At 37.1% G+C, this 19,482-nt stretch overlaps 1 protein-coding gene across 1 annotated transcript in view; it reads right to left on the bottom strand.

Annotated features, from left to right (window-relative positions):
- The window catches only part of LOC145511417 (uncharacterized), a 733,827-nt gene that overhangs the window by 176,139 nt on the left and 538,206 nt on the right, over positions 1–19,482 (bottom strand). The window lies entirely within an intron of this gene.

Consider the following 19,482-nt stretch of genomic DNA (forward strand, 5'->3'; position numbering starts at 1 on the left):
ACTCTTACATATTTTATTTTTATTTATGTTTCTATCTCTCTCCACAAATACATAATCTCCATAATGGCAGAAATTTAAAAAAAATTGTTTTCTAGAACAGTTAAGATTTACAGAAAAGTTTAGAGATAGCAAGTACAAAAGACATCAATATAGCCCATATTCAATTTTCTTATTATTAGCATTAAATACTATGCATTTGCTACAGTTAATGAACCAATATTAATGAATATTATTAACTAAAATCCACACTTTATTCTGATTATCTTAATCTAACTACCTTTTTCTGTTCCAGGATGTTACTCAGAATATCACTTTACATTTAGACCTCATGTCTTCTTTGGCTATGACAGTTTCTCAAACTTTTCTTGTTTCTGATAACCTTGACATTCTTGAGGAGTACAGGTAAAGTATTTTGTCTCATAGCACTCCGTTGAGATTTGTCTGATATTTTTCTTGTGACTGGACTAGGGTTATGGATTTGAGGAAGGAGGATCACAGGTAAAAAGCTATTCTCATTATGATGGGTAGATACTATTAACGTGACTTATCACTGTTGATACTGACTTCAATCAGCTGGTTGAAGTAGCATTTGTTAGGTTTCTCCATCGCAGAGTTACTTTTCTTCTTCCTTTCCCTACTGTACACTTTGGAAAGAAATCATTATGCATGGCCCACACGAAGGGAGTGAGGAGTTGAGTTATGTTCCATCTCCTTCAGAGTGGAATATCTATACAAATTATTTGAGATTCCTCTACCTAGGAGATTTATCTACACTTATCCCCCCAAAGAGTTGGACATGACTGAGTGACTAACACACCTACACCTACCCATTTATTTATTTCCTCATTTATCTATATCTGTATAGATCCATTAGTATTTATTCTATGCTTTGGGTCATAAACCAGTAATTTATTTATCTTGCTCAGCTGTTGTCATCGGTAGCTCTTTTAGTTGGCTTTTGATTCCCTTGAACACACTACTGATTTTTTTAAAAGCATTTCTTTGCTTTCTGGCGATACAAGACGTTCCAGGCTCATGTGTTTCTTCCATCTCAGTCTTAGAATCAACAATTTCTCCAAGAAATAATGGTTCCTTTAATTGCATAGTTGTATGAGAATTTTGTGTGTGAGGCTTGCTTTTTCTTACCAAAGTATCCTCTAGTATGTTATCACATAGATTATTCTAACCTCTTCCCATACTTACCTATAAACTTCCATTCCAACAGTGAGAAGCCTGCCTCTCAATCTGTGCCATCCACTTATTTCACTGTTCAGTTCCAGTACACATGTATACCATATCACAATTGTTAACTCGTACTCCCATGGGAAACTATCTCATCAGCTAGAGCACAGTACTTATGTAAAGCTTCTTTTGCCTTTATGCTTGCAGACTTCAGTCATTTCTGTCAGGTTAGTAGTTGTTCTCCCCTCCATTTTTTCCAGTGGGATTGCTTCATAAATATCTACTACAGTTGAATTATTTGTCACATTCTATCATCTATTCTAGAAATCTCAATGTCTTAAATGATTTTCTTTTAATTTATGTGCATTAAGATTCACTCTTTGTACTGTAAAGCTCTGTGTTTGGCAAATGCATAATGTCCTGTGTCCTCTATCACAGTAGCATATAGGGAACAGTTTCACCACTCTCAAAAAATCCCCTGTGTTTCACCAACTCAACCCTCTGTCTCCAAACCCCTGGCAACCACTCACTGTTTAATCACTGTTATAATTCTATCTTTCCCAAAATGCTGTATAATTGAAATCACATGATATGCAGAGGACCAAAATTTTAAACCTGATTTGTTTAGTACTGTGTGTCTAGTAAACAGAATAATTCCTTGCTTACTGTGGGCACCTGCTATTGATTGAATGTCTTTGTCTCCTCACCCCCAAATTTATATGTTGAAGACCTAACCCACAATGTGGAAGTATGTGGTGATACATCCTTTGGAAGGTAATTAGTTTTAGATGAGGTTATAAGGAGAGGGTCTCATAGTAAGACTAGTGTTCTTACAGAAAGAGACCAAACATCTTCATCTCTGTTTCTCTCTGCAACTCACTAAGAAGTCACATTAGCACACAGCTAGATGGCAGCTATCTATAAGACAGGAAGAGAGTCCTCACCAAGAATCAAATCTGCCAGCACCTTGATTTTGAACTCCCCAGTCTCCAGTACTGTGAACAGTATACATATCTGTTGTTGAAGTCACGCAGTCGGCAGTATTTTGCTATAGCAGTTCAGGCTGACTATGATAGCAATCAATATATATTTTTGAACGAAGGAATGGAAGGATTATTGATGAGTTTCTTTTTAGTTCAAAAATGCCATAGCTCTTACAGTAAGTAAGTGTCATGATTTTATTTTCTTTTGCCTTATCTCACACTCTCTAAAAAAACTTATGGAAGAAAGAAAATAATTACTGCTTTCAGTGGTGACTGCAGAATCAATTTAATTGTTTTGCTAAATGTTTTTTGAAATGAATTTGGAGGTATGTCATTTATAGTGATTATTGAGTTGATTTAAAATAGTACACTAGGAACTATTTAGGTATTTAGAAATACACAAAAATGATAGCACAGGAGATCTTATTCTTCAACATTCTCATATTTTTCCATGAAAATGAATTTTTTTCATATTCTTTATGAAAATGTTTCATTTGTTCTATGATTTCATATTTTCAGCTTATGCAGCATTTTTCAAAGCATAAAAAAAGACCTTTACATTCTTCCATACTATCATTGAGGTTTAACTATAAGAGTAGAAGTGAACTGCTTTACCAAAACAGAGTGTATGGAGTCCCCCACTTAGGCAGAAATCTTGGCATACAAAAACAATGTTTTCAGTCTTGCCTGATTTTTAAGAGTCTCTCAGTTAAAGACTGCAAGAAACAAATGTCATGGTTATTTGTCTGCAGTCCTTTTGTCTCATGGTCCATGCACAGTTTAGTTTTCAGGATACCATCTAGCTAATGTCATTCCTCTACTTATTATTTCTTGTTAGTTATACATTTAAATTTTAGCAATGGAGTTTCCCTTTATGGCTGCTGGAGTCATAGAGCATAAGGCTGAGAATAATTATAATTTGAATAAAAAAGCGCTTTGACTTTAATTTTAACTTCAAATTAATAAAATAGGAATGTAACAGCTGCCTCTATGGGTGGAAAAAAACAACTGAAACAAAAATGTTAATAGTGGTTATCTCCAGATGATGGTTTGGAGGGAGGTTTTTAAATTTCTTGCAAGAAAAGTGATTTTCTTATAATAAGAAAGAAAAAGCAGGGAAGAGTGAACATTTCTTACCTAAGACCAGATAGTTATATAAATGCTTATGGGATCTTTTCCTAACTTTTTTTTATGAGGAAAAACCAATTTATAGCCAAATTATTAGTGACATGTGTCCAAAGTCTTTAAATTCCTTTATTTATATGTCTGATCTTAAAGCCAACTGAAAACAAAGGAAGTAATAAACTCAGTGGCTGAGAGTAGATGTTATAAAGCCACTTTGATCTGTACCTGAATCTTACTTCTTCTAATTATTGGCAGTTGGAACTTATCCAAGTTGCAATGTTCTAACCTTAGTTTCCACATCGATAAAAAAGGGATAATACTTTCTATTTCTTAAGATCACTATGGGAATGAAAATCTATATGGAAGTTTATATTTATTTTACATTCACTGTAGGAATATAAACTTTATACAAATTCTTAACAAAAATATTAAACAAATTATTTAAAACTTTTATTTTGTACAGATATATGTAAAACCACGAAAGTGGAATGCAAATAGGCAAATGCAATGGGGGAAACAGTGCTCCAAAATGATGAACAGAAGTTTGAGGAAGTTCTGGCTCACTTAACATCCAACATACATCACAGGATGCTATGTTTCTGGAAAAAAATCACACTCCTGTTCAGCCACTGGTGAGTAGTAATCTGATGTCTTATTCGGAGAAGCCACAATCTATGTAGCACAAATGTTATTAAGTTGTGACCCATGGATGGTCTGTGAGCTCATATACACACTTAAAATGTCTCAACAGGCATGTTGGGTTTCTTATATGAGCCTAGATAGCCTTCATTGGCATTTCAGAAAGAAATGAGACCTTTAAAATATTAAGAAGCACAGAATTAAATCTCCAGTATCTATTCCTCCCAATGTCCCTTATATTTGGTTAGTTCCTTATTCGTTTCTCTTATCTATTATTTCTAAGTGTTGCAAATATGAGCCGGCTGCTTGAAAGACCATTAGAAATTAGTGGGAACATGACATGTAAGTTCCTTCTTTTTCTCATCTTTGGTAATGAGCTTCCTCATATGTAGTGGAGATAAAAAATAAAATTGACTTGGCTAGAGTAATAACACACGAATAATAATTTAGTGTAAACTGTGTCTTATGAGCTTGTTGGAGATGTGGATAAGCATCCAGAAAATAGAATGGGATGTTTTAAAACATAAGTGTTACACAGACTAGGGTAAAAATGAATTGTTCTTTTATCCCTTACCTTTATAATTCAAGACTAATGTCTGATCTCACTCATAAGCCTTATCTAATTCTTCTAGCCTGTACCAATAGCACTTTGCTGAAATCCTAATTCCTGGATGATAAATAGTTCTCTGGCCAATTACAATCAGTTGTTAGGCTGTTTGGGAGGATTTGGAGGCTTCATTAAGGCTCAGCTGGAAAGAGAAACTCGGTGATGAGCATTGTGTGCTACAGGCTCTGACTGGAGAATGGCTGGCCTTAGGCTAGATCAGCATTGAGGAAACAGTACAGGGCTTAGAGTAGAAAAATATCAGAGTATTTTAAAAACACAAATCAGAACCTGGTGAAACTCCAAAGTTCCACACTGCATTTACATCCAGTTAGGTATGAATATCAAGGAGGGTTGTGACAACCTTGGTTGCTTTTACCTTGTGCATAAAAGTATTAACAACTGCTTTGCTTACTTATTATTATCTTGGACCATAAACTTACAAGCGTAAGTCACTAGCTTGACGGTAATGATCGGGCAGATAAATTTTGCTCAAATTCCATTATCTAGCTGAGTATACATAAATCCAACTAGCTATCATTAGTTTACAATAAGCAGTTCTAAGTTGGTACAACAGGTAGAGTGGAAACGTTTTGGATGACAGTAGAGAATTATAAAATGGGCTTTTTCTCACTGCCATTTTAAGTACATGACAAGTACTATACTTATTATTCTTCAAGTGATCTTGTAAGTACAACATTATAATTATCCTCTTTATTTACAATTGAGAAAATATGTTCAAAAAACTGCTCCCAAAAGTATATGACAGTTGAACCTAGGTCAATTTCTTCTATAGCCTGTGCATTTGATCTCTACAGCGTCTAACTTTGAAGCCATTGTTAAATTACTATATACTCTGCAGATTCCTTTTGAGACTAAGAGGAGGTCAGCTAACAGCTCACCAGGGAAACTCTTTTAAGTGCCCATTGAAATATCTGATATAAAAGCAAATAAAGAGGGAGGTCCACTTTTCACTAGGAAAAAAAAATAGAACTACATGTCCTCTAGTTTCTTAAATAAAACAATCATGATAAGGAGAAAATATGGTCCCCTTCTCTTGCTATTATGGATGGCAAGCTCAAATATAAAATAGTATAATGGAATATTACTTAAGGGCATTGGGTTGGGAGCCAGGGTTCATATTTTTAGCCTGTAATACCTACAAAGTGTGTGGAGTTAAAAAAAGTATTTAACTTCTCTATTTCCTGCATCTGAGGAAATGTAAATGTAATGAATTGTTGTAACCGTTTCACATAAACATCATCACATATGTTGCAAGAATTAAAATAATACCTGGCATGGAGTAAGCACTGCTGAAGACTATGATCATATGATCATAGTTATTATAATAGTAATTACTCATATTCCAGTCCAACCTACAGTTCTAATAATTTCATTCTGGTTCAGTATTTCAGCAGTTTTTTTTTTTGTTTTTTTTTTTTTAAGAATCCTCTACCATGTGTGTTCAATATGCCAGCAAATTTGGAAAACTCAGCAGTGGCCACAGGACTGGAAAAGGTCAGTTTTCATTCCAGTCCCAAAGAAAGGCAATGCCAAAGAAATGTTCAAACTACAGGACAATTACACTCACTCCACACGCTACCAAAGTAATGCTCAAAATCCTTTAAGTTAGTCTTCAACAGTACGTGAACCAAGAACTTCCAGATACTCAAGTTGGATTTAGATAAGGCAGAGGAACTCGAGATCAAATTGCTAAAATCCATTGGATCATAGAAAAAGCAAGAGAATTCCAGAAAAACTTCTATTTCTGCTTCATTGATTATGGCAAAGCCTTTGACTGTGTGGATCACAACAAACTGTGGAAAATTCTTAGAGACATGGGAATACCAGACAACCTTACTTGCCTCCTGTGAAGCCTATAGACAGGTCAAGAAACAACAGTTAGAACTGGATGTGGAACAATGGACTAATTCCAAATTGGGAAAGGAGTACGTCAAGGCTGTATACTGTCACCCTGCTTATTTAACTTATATGCAGAGTACATCACGCAAAATGCTGGACTGGATGAAGCACAAGCTGGAATCAAGACTGTGGGGAGAAATATCAATAACCTCAAATATGCAGATGACACCACCCATATGGCAGAAAGAGAAGAACTAAAGAGCCTCCTGATGAAAGTGAAAGAGGAGAGTTTAAAAGCTGACTTAAAACTCAACATTCAAAAAACTAAGATCACGGCATCCAGTCCCATCATTTCATAGCAAAGAGATGGGGAAGCAATGGAAACAGTGAGAGACTTTATTTTCTTGGGCTCCAAAATCACTGCAGATGGTGACTGCAGCCATGAAATTAAAACATGCTTGCTCCTTGGAAGAAAAGTCATGACAAACCTAGACAGCATATTAAAAAGTAGAGACATTACTTTGCCAACAAATGTCTTTATAGTCAAAGCAATGTTTTTTTGTATGGACCTGAGAGTTGGACCATAAAGAAAGTTGAGAGCTGAAGAATTGATGATTTTGAACTGTGGTGCTGGAGAAGACTCTTGAGAGTCCCTTGGACTGCAAGGTTGTCAAACCAGTCAATCCTAAAGGAAATCAGTCCTGAATATTCACTGAAAGGACTGATGCTGCAGCTAAAGCCCCAATACTTTGGCCACCTGATGCAAAGAACTGAGTCATTGGAAAAGACCCTGATGCTGGGAACGATTGAAGGAAGAGAAGGGGACGACAGAGGATGAGATGGTTGGATGGCATCTCCGACTCAATGGACATGAATTTGAGTGAGCTCTGGGAAATGATGAAAGACAGGGAAGCCTGGTATGCTGCAGTTCATAGGGTTGCAAAGAATTGGATACGACTGAGAGACTGGACAACAACCATGTGTACCATGTGCACTAGCTTATGATTTAAAACCTAACATTGAAAAACATACTTTCTCACATAAAGCACTTAAGATAAAGTGATAAGCAAAGCAAATGCCTTCCTGCCCTTATAAAACTTTCAATTGCTCAGAGAATGTAGGCACTGAGATAAATAAATAATCTGCAATACTGCAAATGTTTTTGGAGGAGAAGATATAGTTGTGATGGAGAGTATAACTGTGGTGTTGGGGTTCAGGAAAGGCTCCCTGAGGAGGTGGTATTTAAATTGAAACCCAGAGGACAAGTTAACTAAGTGAGCAGAAGTGATTCAAACAGAATAAAAGGCATGTGTGCAAAGCCAGAAGGAAAAGAGAATGCCAGCTAAGCATTCATTATGACTACAATGCAGACAGAGAAGGAGAATGAAGTGGGGACTGAAAAACTGACAAAAGGTAAAATCTACACACCTTGTTTGCCATTTTAGGAAGGCGAGATTATATTATGAGGATCATGAAAAGTCACTGAAAGATTTTTAGCAAGAGAATGACAATCTATTTGTTACCAATAGAAAGCTAGAATTTAGTTTATGCTCATTATCACAGACACAAAAAGAACTGAAAGGAATTTAAATGTTTGCTTAAGTCTCTTTAAAAAAAAAAGTGCTGACAGGGGATTAGCTTGGGTGAGTACAGAAGATCCTAGCATTTGCTTTTACCATCTACCTTTCTTAAATCAAAGGCATTCCAACATAAATGCCACATTTTCCATTTCTCATGCCCTTTTCAAAATTGCTCCTAAATCTGCATTTTCAGGACCACTCCAGGTTTCTCTCTGTTCCTCTCCTTTCATTCTACTGATCCTTTCCAAGATGAATTTGGAGATACATGGTCCAAATCCTCCTTTGTGGAAGCGCCTGCTGACAAGTTGGGGGAGTGTGGTTAGCAGGCAGCCTTCAGCTGCAGGCTCATCCTGGGGCTGCCTCAGCTTCAGAGAGCAATCTCTTCAAGTTCTCACCTTTCCCCAAGAAGCTCACAGTTGGTATCTGAGAGAAGTAGGGGTACAAAAGCCCCAGACATTTCAGCCCAAAGTGGGACAACTCTGTTTGTCCCTGTAAACCCTAGAGATTTGTCCCAGTGGGGTTCCTTAAGGCTTTGTCAGGCCTACCTGGAATTAGATTTTACCCCTTTGCCCAAACCTTCTCTCTCCCCTTTCCTTTCATGGTTTTGATGCTAATAAACCTTTCTCACTAGACATGGAGTCGAGAGAGTCCAATCTGCAAGACCGTGTGTGTCTATTTTCCTCTTCGGGAGATAGCTCTGTGAATTCACATAGAAATGAATCCAGTTTTCCAAACTGAATTTAACTTCTCTCTGCACATTGCTCTGATCAAAAAGAAAGAAATCCAAGTCTTGTAACTTGAGCAACAAAAAATAATCTCTCTTATAAATTCGCGTGAACGGGAGGGAAGGGGGCGGGGCAGGGCAAATCTCTAAAAGAATGACATGGACACAGGACATGACAAAAACTGGCTAAAACCAACGAGGTCCATGACTTCCCTGGTGTCCCAGTGGCTAAGGCTCTCTGCTTCCAATACAGGGAGTCTGGGACCTGGTTAGGGAACTAGATCCCCCATGCTGAAATGAAGGATTTGCAGGCCTCAACTAAAAAGATCCAGCATGCTGAAACTAAGATCCAGTACTAAGATCCAGCAAATAAATACAATTAAAAAACAAAACAACACAACGAGGTCTAAGATGATGGACGATTTGGCTTGCAGTAGACCTTGGGCCTCATTATATGCTGATTGTAATATATTAGCATAAACTAGTGACACAACCACCAGTGCCATGACAGTTAAGGCTGACCATCAAAGATCAAAAAGCGGGCAGTGGCCCAATTCCTGGAAATCTCTGCCCCTTTCCCAAAACAGCTGCAATAATCCTCCCCTTCATTAGTCAATGAAATTACTCAGCCCATTAAAAACTAACCACACCATATTTTGGTGCCTCTCATCTTCTGAGAGGGTCCACACTCTGTGGAGTGTGCGTCTCTAAATAAATCCACTTCTTACCTATAACTTTGCCTCTCACTGAATTCTCTCTGTAATGAGACAGCAAGAACCACATATTCACTAGGAACACACGGAGTTAACTTACACAGGGCAGTCAGGAAGGTAGAGTGAGCCTGTGAATTTTCATGTATTAATTGTTTGGTTCATGTCTTTCAGAATCTGAGAACAGTTTCTTCCATGAGGTTGTTTTCATCACTGAGGTTTCTGAGGCTGGGCAAAAGGCATCATATCCATTACCCTCTGCCTGTTGTCTGTCCATGTAGGCAAATCCATTTTTGTCCTCCTGTGTCTTGGGCACTTGTGACTCACTATCATAGAACTGAGAGATAAGAGTAAGAGTTGAGAAGTAAGGGAAGGCCACAGAGAGGTCAATCCACAGAGCCAAGACTGGAGGGGGGTGGGGTCAGCATGTTTCTTGTTTGGTGAGCTTGCTGGGTGGTGGAAGATGTCAGTGGGGAATGACAAGAACAGAATGAGAGTTTGACAGAGTTGGGAAGGAAAAATGGAATGCTTGAGAAATATTACTGGGAGTTATGAACTGAATCTTCCTTTTATGTGTATTAAAAGGAAGGACAAAGATTGTGGTTTCTTCTTATATTGCTTTTTTGTCTTTGGACTAGAACAGACCACCTGTATCATGATTACCTGGGCCACATTAAACCTGATTCCACGGCCTCAGCTCTAGAATTAATGGACGGCATTTGGATCTAGATCCTCAGTGTCGTCACTTTGAACAAGCATCCTAGGTATTTCTAGGGCACATGATCTACACACCACATTACCTGAGGCACTGCTCTAGTCTAGAAGTCAGTCTTCACACAAAAGAAGTTGTCTCCTGAGGATGCACAGACTTACAGGGGATTTACAGGCCTGTATAAACTTCTGAATGTAGACCTCTGTCTGGTTCAGGTGATCTTCCTGAAAAAATCTGTTGACTACCAGTTCTCCACAACCACCTCTGCTTTAGTACTTCTCCTGTCTGATAAATCCTGCCAGTGTGCACTGTCCTTAGGTATAAAACATACAGGCACTAAACAGGGACAATTTTAGAGTGCATAATTGTTAAGGAAGAAACCCAAGAGAATAAGTAAAATATCAGTAAATCCAGAGAAATACTGAAGTTTTATTCCTGCAGAGTCATGGTAGAATTTTGACGTTCACTGGCTCCTGACTTGAGCCATCTCTGTCAGTCTCACTGTCTGACTGTTTACCTATTTTTCATCCATCCATCCATCCCTACATATGTCTCGTTCTTGTTCTCAAAATTCACACTGAAAAAATAGATATGGTATGTGACAAGTTAATCTGATTTAACAATTCTCTACGACTCAATTTACATGACAAGCATCTCCATAAAGTGAATGAGTAAAATATGCAAATTCAGAATTTCAATTAAAAGATGTATTAAAAGTCAATATACTATAAGCAATTAACTAGGAAACATATTTTGAAACTATTAAACTTGTGTGAAAAATCTTACGTGACAATTTCTAATATGTTAAGACTTAAATATTTTAAAAAGTTATTTCAGTGAATACTTGTCTGTATGTGGGTATGTGCCAACTCATGTAAATATGAATATGAATAATTTTCCTCTATCATGAAATCAAGTTAAGCAGTCCAGACCAGAACAAGGCTCTGCTTTATTTATTTAATCATTTGGAGACATTTGTTTCCGGAAATCAACTTTGCTCCAGCGCCCCTTATAACTTTGCTCTTATTTGCCCAGTCTAGCTGGGTCCTTGACACATTTAGAGGGAGGAGAGACAGCTACTACCTACACACCCTGGCCTGATCATATCAGCCCATAATCTACTGGCAAATACTTGGCCACTTAGTTATAAGAAGGACTGGGAAATGTATTGGTAATTCCTAGCTAACGAAATCCCAGCTACGAATTCAAGTCAAAAGAAGAAAGAAAGAAGACAGATTTCAAAAGACATCTTGAAGCCATGCCACATGAAGAGAATTTACTAATAAGTTTTTATGGGATAATCATCATTTTACCCAGTGAACTTTAATACATTACTAAATTCTGTTTAATAGTGCTTTGTTTTTATGTTTCTCAATACGTTCACTGACATTGCCATGTAATTCTTCTCTCTCATTCCATGCTTATCGAGTTTTCATATGAAGACTTTTATAGTTTCACAAATGAACTAGAACATTCCTTTTTATAGTAACTTGAATAGTTTGTTAATTTATTAAAAGATGAACATGATTTAAAAGATGATCACCTATACAACCTCTGGACACAGATTGATTTTTCAATATTCTTGAGTTGTTTTTAAACAACTAATTCTATCGCTTTAATTAAAATGGGCATTTTTTGGGTTTTCTACTTCTGAAATGAGTTTTGGTAAATTACAAAATTTTCTAGGAAATTAGGAATTTTGTTAAAATTTTAAATACATTAGAGTAACATTAATTTTTGAGATTTGCTTGTGATTCTTAACGTGTTTGTTTGCTTAAACAAAGACCCCGACGCTGGTCTTCTCTACAGAGCAAGCTGCTTTTCTCCTTTGCCTGTATGACTTGACTCAGTAAATGCAATCTTGCCACATGTGTATGTGGCAACTGTGGATGTTCTATAGACCTCGTGTATGCGTGTGTGCATCTGTGCTAAGTCACTTCATTCCTGTGATTCTTTGTGATCCTATGGATGGTAGCCCAGCTGGCTCCTCTGTGCATGGAATTCTCCAGGCAAGAATACTAGAATGGGTTGCCATGCCCTCCTCCAGGGGATCTTCCTGATCCAGGGATCGGACCTGTGTCTCATGTGGTTCTTGCGTTGCAGGCAGATTCTTTACCACTGAGCCACCGGGGAAGCCGACAGACCCTCTACAAGTTCTAATAAGAAATACATGGTATACACTGGCAAGTGCTGAGCAAAGTCATGAACATTTCTATTTTTCTTTATGCAAAAGAAAAAAATCGTTCTGGCTTGCTGTTGGACTTTGATAGTGCAAACTTATAATTGTGGAACATCACGTGACTGCAATCTGAGCTGCCTATCATAATCAATAATTCATAAGGCAGAAATTCACAGCAGAGCTATATCACCCAGGTGAAGTGGAAGATTTGAAAATGCATGTAGTATGATTAGGTCCTTAGGGCATGAGTAGTTGCATAGTACCTGTGGTTCAAACCTCCTTGCCAATAGGGCTCTGGTTTAGTTTTTGCCAGTAAGAGACACTCATATGAGACACAGATTATAAGAGAAAAATGGAAGCCTCCTTCTGTAGCCATGATTAATGATACCACTTCCCTGCCTTGAAGTCCATATGCTAACACTGAATTCTTCTAATAAATGTACTTTTTTTTTCTAGATTAATCTAATTTGAACAGGTATTTCACATTTGCCCCAAGTTATTCCACACCCAAGACATATGCCAAACAACTGAGAGAAGAACATTTCAATCTACTGAGGAAGAATGAAAAAGGCCTCCTCAAACTACTGCTAAAGTCTGGAATTCTAAACCAACAGCATCCACCTAATTAGGATACTGAAATATCATATATTCCAAGACTTTCACTGTATAGATAAGGAATCTCTATATAGTTGCATTTTATGCAATTCAATAACAACCTCGAAAAGAAATAGTCTTGCTCTGAATGAAAAGAAAGAACACATACCTTCACATGGAACAGTTAAAAGGAAAGTCACCACTCAGTATAGTCTGGTATTACTCCGATTCTGTTTATAACTGAGAATGATTTATATTTGGGAGAGATTTTTTGCCTTAAATATGCTATGCTGCATCAGCAATTTAGCTATCTAATCACTTGCATGTATTCAGACCCAAGATAGGAGCCTTAGGTTAAAACCCACCTTGTGAATCTCAAATCTAGTTGCCATGGTAACTGTTCATTTTCCACCAACTCTGTACTCTTAGCTAACTTCAGTATCATGGATTTATTTCTCATGCCAAAGAACTGTGACAGATCATTATGGAATTTTTATGTATATCATAGTATAGTCTTTAATTTCTTTTCAAAAATTGTTTAATAGGCTACATCTTATAACCCCAAATTCTCCTATTCATTTGGAAAATGTTTTAAGTTTTGAACTTTGATTTTGGTGTAGGCTGATAATTATTTCATGCTTTAAAACTCCTCATTTGGGCCTTGTGAAAAAGACTTAAAAGAAGAAATTAAATTCTGGGAACATTATTTTACTGCACAGGATAATATTTTTAAAGTTTATAAATTGCCTGTAAACTCCCAGTGGTAGAAAATATGCTCATGTTCTTTGAATCATTCTGAGTAACTAGAACATTGCTTCCATGCATCCTTACTGAAACTGGACATGTCGTATCTCAAGGAAATACTGATGAAAACCCATATAACATTTCCCAAGTTCAAAACATCTTTTCTCACTACTTGCTTTAAGTGGCTTACAATCCCCATTATAACCTGCACCCCTTGGAAACATACAAGTTTCAAGGAAAACAAAGATGCAGCGAGTCTGCGTAAAACATTAATTTAATTCCAATCCATCATCAGCATAACGCTAATACTTTCTATTGTTTTCTGAGCATTACAGTGATAGCGTCCTATCTACCATCCGAAACTTTCTACCTAAGTTGTTCCATTTTATACAACAGCATGTACACACACTTGAACACACCTTTATTAAGACACACAGTCTGCACACAATTCCAGCTCTGCCCCATCCCTCCCCTCTTGCTCTCTGCCCCGGGAGGCTGCTTTCCATAGAACACATCAGACCTCCTTTCCCCTCTCACTTTCCAAAGGACTGACATTTTATTACTCGATTTTAGAAGGAAAGCATAAGAAAACAAGAAGAGAGAACGGTCTTTAAAGTAGCCTTGGTTTCTTTCTTTTACAAACATTCTGAGGGTTTATCATATCATATTACATAAGGGCCACAGAATAAAATGCATTTTAAGAGGGCTGGTATAAATATGTGTTTTGAAGAAACAACAATAGTATACGACCGAAATCTCTTACAATATGCCTCAAAGAATACTATAAATATTACTAAATGTTGTCTTTAGTTATTTATGCAACATTTATTCAGTAATTATTTTATGAGACTCTAAATTGCTTTCCATTCCATTCTGATGAATATAAAGTCCCCAATTCTAAAGTGACTTGTAAGGTCCTCTATAATAGGACTCCTGACTGCATATTGAGGCTCTTCCCTATGACTTACTTTTGTCTTTAGTCCAGGCATTCTTAATACCTATAGACTTCTTAATATTCTCAAGAATGCTAAGCTTTCTCTTGATTCTGGGCTTTATACACAATCCTTTTGCCTAGAATTATCTCCCTTACCCTCAACATGTATTCTTACTTAACAGTTTCTACTACCTTAGAGAAATGCCATTTCTTTCAGGGGAAGCTATTCCAAACTCCCCATCCAGGAATTGCTAGATCCAGCTTAGGTTTGGGTTTTTTTTCAATGGTAGACATGATTGAATCTATTCAACAGCCATCCTCCCCTTCCTTTCTAATAAAGAGAACTGTTTTGCTGTGGATACCCATCATGATCAATGTAATCTAATCACTGACGTGATAGTACCCAAACCAGTTGCCAAACTAATGAGACAAAAAGGAAAAATTAGCTGGAAATGCCAAAGAGGATATCCTTGCTTGTTTCCAGCTCTTGATGTAGTTGTAGTTGGGATGTTTATTTAAACCTGAGGTGCCACCTTAAAACCATGAAAGAAACATTCTACCGAGGGAGGTAGAACAGAAAGATGAAAGGAGACAGGGTCACTGATGACACTCACAGCCAAAAAGAAACCTTGATACTTCCTACTTCTGAATTTCTTCTTAGGCAAACAGTAAATATCCTCAGGGATTAAGCCAGTGTTAATCTGATTTCTCATTGTTTGCAGCTATTTAAAAAAAAAGGTCCTAATTCACAAGCTTTCCAATATCAATCTGTGCTTTCTCTTACATAAGTCACTTTGTACATCCAACCCAATGAGTACAAGTTATCACAAGATTATGGAGGATTTCCAGTGATTACTCCAGGATCTAGAACATGGCTCATGCTAAATAAATACTTGAATGACAGTGTGGTAGTGAAGAGAACAGATTCTGCAAGTAGACTTTTGAGTTCTGGTTCTACCTCTTAAGGGCGTGCCATGTGGATTAATTGCTTTAAATTTGGCATTTATAAAATTCAGATCAATATAGTACCTATCTTTTCGTTTTTAGAGAGTTAAATACATTAATAATATTACTTAGATAGTTTTGGAGACATAATAATATTCAGTAAATGTTTGCTATCATGAATTGCCAAGTACTGGGGTAGCTGTAGGTCTTTTCAAGATTAAGAAGATTAGCATTCGGCCCACACAGAGCTCATAACCTAGCAGAGGACACAGGTATGACAGAATGAGTTCATTGCTATTACAGAGGTCTTTGTGATGGTTATGATATTAATGGGAACAAGAGTGATGGATTTCTACCAGGGAATTTTGAAAAGACCTCCCAAATAGAAGAGACACTTTATACTGTAGCCACAATCTCAGCCTATTTTTCTTCTATTTCCAAGTGTAGATAATGAAATAAAAAGAGGCAGAATATCTTGAAAGTTCCATCAGAAACCATGTCACTTAAAAGCCCTGTCGTTTCTAACTGAAAAATATGAACAGAAAGATAGACAGTCTATAGAGGAAGAAAAATATAAACAAAAAGATAGACAGTGTATAGGGGAAGGTCTTGCCAGAGGATTCTACCCTTATTCTTGGCTCTCCCTGCACTTAGCATTTTCCAGCTGGGAAAAAATGGAGGACCATCCTTCTTGACGATTGTTAACCTTCTTCAAAAAGACTACAATGAGAGGTGCCATATAAACACACAAAAAATAACTCAGACAGCTGAGCCCCTCCAGATCTCAGGGATGTGAGAATGGAAGACTGACTTAGTAAAGCAGAAGGGTGGGGGGAGGAGAAGAAATTCAAGGGCCATCTGTCAGCTGAAAGGTTACAAAAAACAGTAACAGCAAGACATCCTGAATCTTGTCTTTTCCTTTGGCTGATTATCTGAATGTAACTTTAAACTTGGAGGTAAGAATTGATGCATTTCATTTCTTTGAGTAATGCTAAAACCAAACATTTACTCAGAAAACAATTAGGATCAACAGTGTCTAACAGAGCTGCCTTTACTGCACTGTATAGATACTACTAAGGGAGCTGCACACTGTAAGATAATTAATCATATGTGCAATTTTTAAGACAGTATGTTCATCTCACAATTTATAAAAACTGCAGTGTGGAAAATGTCCTTGTTAGTGTTATGCACACGATGTCTACAAGTTGTTTCTTTTTATTTATTAAAGATCATGGTATCTCACTGGTGGCTCAGTCACCACCATGGCTTCCCTCATGGCTCAGTTGGTAAAGAATCTGCCTGTAATGTGGGAGACCTAGGTTTGACCCCTGGGTTGGGAAGATCCCCTGGAGGAGAAAATGGCAACCCACTCCAGTATTCTTGCCTGGAGAATCTCCATGGACAGAGTAGCCTGGCACGCTGTAGTCCATGGGGTTGCAAAGAGTTGGACACGACTGAGCAACTAAACACAGCACATGGTATCTCTCAGGGGCTTTCTCCCACTGGCTCCCTGCCATCATGATGGATGATGCCCTGTACATGTACATGTGCCTACACACATATACAACCTTTCCAGCACACTTGTTTCTCAGTTCCATTACTTCCTCCTCTCCAAAATTTTCTTAACGCCCCCATGATCCATGTCCATGAATATACCCTGAGTCTTGTCATCCCTGAAGCCACTCTACTTCCCAAATCATTCATTCAAATAGCCTAATGTAGGTCTTTTTAGCTTGATTGCTCCACCACTGCCTCTATTTTCAGTTTGTATTTTAAATGTTCTCTACTAAATAACATTAATTTCATTGTATCTTGGAATTGTAGATATAAAGACAGGAAGGGGGAAAAAAAAAAGAACATAGTCCCTACCCTTCTGATATATAAGTTTAAAAAAAGAAGAATTAGAAAAGTAAATAATAAATTGCAATAGATTCTCTAAAGTAAAACAAACGGTTGAAACAGGAAATAATGGTGAAGGGGGACTTAGGTGAGAGACATGAAGTATGGCCACAATGGGAAAGTTGATTTTGTTATGAGATCAAGACAAGAGACAGAAGAAAGTACAGAGTGATAAGGCAAAAAACATGGCTCTGGGTTCTGATTATTTGTTGAGTTTAAAACTCAGAGGATGAGAAGGATTCAAACAATGGACAGATTCAAATGTTTGGCCTTTCATAAACCCTGATAAAATCAAGGTGACCTCCTCAGCCAAATTTGAGGATAGAAGCAGATTTTGCCCTTTCAAGCAGTATGTATGCCAATACCTCCCAAGGGTATTTGACTTTCACCTTTTAGAAAAAATGCTTTAGATTCTTTTATCATCCATGGTATCTGGAGACCTCTCACACTGTCTTCATTTTATTCACCAAATGGAAATCAACAATGTTGAGTGGCATCCAACTAATTTCTGGGAATAATACTGTAGATTCTGTCACAAAAGCTACAGATGCCAAGATTTTCTAGGAAACTAGGTTAGTTATGTCCAAGCAAAATCACTCAAGTCACAGTCCTATCCATGTTCTCTAATTTGTTTTTCTAATAATGAGGTCACAAAATACGTGTTCATGCAAGTAAACATTTCCATTGTTCCACTGATCTTGTCCTTAGTGACTGTTTGACAAAAGCAGATAAGGGCGGTCTTTAAAAGAAGGAACCACATTCTTTAATCTTACCAGTTCTGCTCCGTGCTAACAAATGAAAGGAGGAATTTGGAATTCATCTTGGGAGCTTTCAGGTCTCTGAGTGTTCTGAGTCATCTTTTTCTCATTAGTGAGAGACAGCATTTTAATACAACAGTCTCTGTAGATGCTCCCTCCTTGCTACAGCCAGAGAGCATGCCTTTGTTATGTCACCCTGCTCTGGGGAGAACACAGAACAGACTCATTTATGGGACAAACGTGTGTAGACAATGCTCTATCTCAAGAGTTCAAAAAGCTCCAGATGTTACTTTAATATTCAAACCAACCTAAGGCATTAAGATATAAATCCACATCATAGCAAAATTACTTAAAATGTTAGGTCTTGTAAGGTCTATTAAGCCCAAAAGGAATGCCTCCAGGATTTTCATACATTTATAAGGTGTGGTTTGTTTCCAAGCTCATTAGTTCATTCATTTAGTCATTTAACAAATAGGTGTTTTTGTGCCTCCTGGGTGCCAGGCACTGTGCTAAGCACTGGGGTTTACCATCAAATGATGCAAATATGTTCAACGTCCTGGAAGAATTTAAAGAATTAACTGGAGAGGGAGGCAGTTTTATTAAACAAATGATTCAATGAAATATTTGATTATAGATTTTGCAGTCCTTTGAAGAACACAGGTTTTGTTTTTTTTTTTTTTTTTGGTTTTGTTTTGTTTGAGAGATTAACCTACTGAAAGCAAAGATTGGCTATCAGAAAAGTCATTTTCTAAGGAAAGGGCATTTAAACACTTACATGGGGATTAATAAGAACTTGCTAGGAAAATATGAGTAGTGATGTGGATAAGGCATCAGGCCTTTGCAGGCCAGCCAAGTGACCAGATTTGTACATGTCCCTGCAAGGAGAGAAAGAACCTGTGCAAACCTAAAACTTGAAAGACATCCTGTGCAGATGATGCTTGGTGAGCAAGCACATGATTTGATAAATGGTACAAGGTGTGTTAAAAATTTTGTACCTTATCCTAAGGGCCATTGAAAGCTGCCAAACATTTTTCAGTAGGGAAGCTACATATTTTGAAAACAGTTATATATTTTAAAGAAAGATCACTCTGAGTGTTAAGTGAAAAACAAATGTGCGTATAAAATCTGTGCAAAAAAAAAAAAAAAATTACCTCTGCAGTATTTATACTTAACCATGTGGTAAAAGGTTTCCTGCTAGAAGTTAGATAATTGAGTTTAGAGTCCAGGCTCTCCCATTACATAAGGTTAAAAAAAAAAAAAAAATCTTAGTATGCTTTTAAATAACACTAAGAAATAGGGCATTTATT

Source organism: Giraffa tippelskirchi, chromosome 6 (assembly GCF_054371585.1).
Source record: "Giraffa tippelskirchi isolate mGirTip1 chromosome 6, T2T-mGirTip1v1.2.pri, whole genome shotgun sequence".
In the NCBI taxonomy this organism is placed as follows: domain Eukaryota; kingdom Metazoa; phylum Chordata; class Mammalia; order Artiodactyla; family Giraffidae; genus Giraffa; species Giraffa tippelskirchi.